This window comes from Anneissia japonica, unplaced genomic scaffold, assembly GCF_011630105.1.
Source record: "Anneissia japonica isolate Jap-2015-1 unplaced genomic scaffold, ASM1163010v1 scaffold7345_len93687_cov157, whole genome shotgun sequence".
Lineage (NCBI taxonomy): Eukaryota > Metazoa > Echinodermata > Crinoidea > Comatulida > Comatulidae > Anneissia > Anneissia japonica.
The window spans coordinates 23,772-25,713 of NW_022740285.1; positions in this window are offsets into that span (position 1 = coordinate 23,772).

Here is a 1,942-nt window from a genome sequence, read left to right on the forward strand (position 1 = left end):
CCATATTTGTAATTTTACTACAGCGTATATGCAATGTATAGACAAATAAATGAAATCAAACAATTTACTATTCCATTTATACTTCTTGTTTATACGACTGAAACGACAGATTAAGAACGTTGATTATTTCGACGTAACATCGTCTCATCAGTAACTGAGAAGAATATGGCAATGTTATGCAATAACAACAACAACAACAACAGGAGGTATATTTATCGCACATTGCCTCTATTAACAAGAGCACTCAGTGGAGAGCATATCTATCCCACCGCAAATCCCTTCACTATAAAATAAATCTACGAAAATGTTCCTAATTTACTTCAACCACCACCACCCCCACTCAATTCTCAATAGTGAAATAAAGGCAGCACCGCACAGAAACAGCCTCGAGAGACTATTTATTATTATTAATAATATTAATTATTATATTATTTATTATTATAATTGTTGTTGTTATTGTTGTTGTTATTGTTATTATTATTAATATTAATATTATTATTATTAATATAATAATAATAATAATTATATTATTATTATATTAATAATAATAATAATATTAAATAATAATAATAATAATAATTGTGTAGCTTACTTAGGAAGAAATACTTGATAAAAAAATAACTGAGGACAAATGTGCTGGAACTGGAATCCATTTTATTTTTGTTTCTCACCATGTGCAACAGAAACAAATATGCATGAACACTTCAAAGTTTGCAAGCTACCATATGATATAAATGGCCAGCTAGGTCTAATGTTTCCAATTCGAAGAAGATGCAGGTTCCATGCAAACATTAATCCAAACAAATTATTATAAAGCAATTTAATACAAAACATGATACTGTAAATCCTTTAGTGGCCACAATATGGAGTTTTCGATTGCACGACGACGGTAGTACATAGAACGTAAAGACCTCACTAACAAGTAATCTGCGCATACGAGAACGTTGCGTTATCGTTGTCTTCTGGATTAAGAACGCAGTTTGCGCATGGACGTTATGTGCAGAGAATGTATAGACGGTCACGGATGAGTGAATCCGTTCTAGCGTTACGTCATCACGAAAATAAAAAGCTCCTTAATGTCTAAATGATACTCAACAAACACAGAATGTGTTGCTAATTTAAAACAGCGTCTATATTAGTCCAATGCATTTTTACAGTAGTACTGTTATCATAAACGTTGCAGCCATGCAGACTATAATAGTTTGAAATATTCATGTACTTTATCTTAATTAAAATTCATTGTCAGTACACACATACATAATCCGAATACCAAAAACATACAGTTGATACAATTATCAAGATCAAAATCGTCTAATTTCTAGTTAAATGCAGAGTACATTAGAAAAAATGTTTTTGATGCAGAGTACATTAGAAAAAATGTTTTTGACATGATTCCCACATAGTAGCATATATAGGGATCTTGCAGTGGAATACAAGAGGTGGGGGAGGGGGAACCCCTAAATTTGTCAAAATTATTTTTAAAAAAAGAAAAAAAATATTTTCAAATTTAAGTCTGAGAGTGATATTTCTACTGGACCCTCCATTGCTTCGAAACTAGGGATGGAGGTGATGAGGAGCTCGATGATTGCCGCGATCTCGCAAAACAACGTACTGTAATATGAGAAGGATTTTTTTTGCTTCAAAATTTACAATGAATCGCAAGATTATTTTAAAGGGGAAGTCACCCTTAGATACTGTCACCCTTCGATAAAGCACACTATATACCTAGTGTGCTTTGCCAAATGACAGAGGCTTGGATTCAATTTCTTCTTCTTTAATGGTTGGTATATGTTTAGTTTAGGAGCGATTGATTTTAACTGCATATTTTATTGTATTGTCTTTGTGATTTTCGAGGCTGTTTTACAGTCTGTGGATTGTATTGTGAATGTACTGCATAGCGTGTGCAACTGATGCAAAGTTTAGTTTTCAAATAAAGTTATTA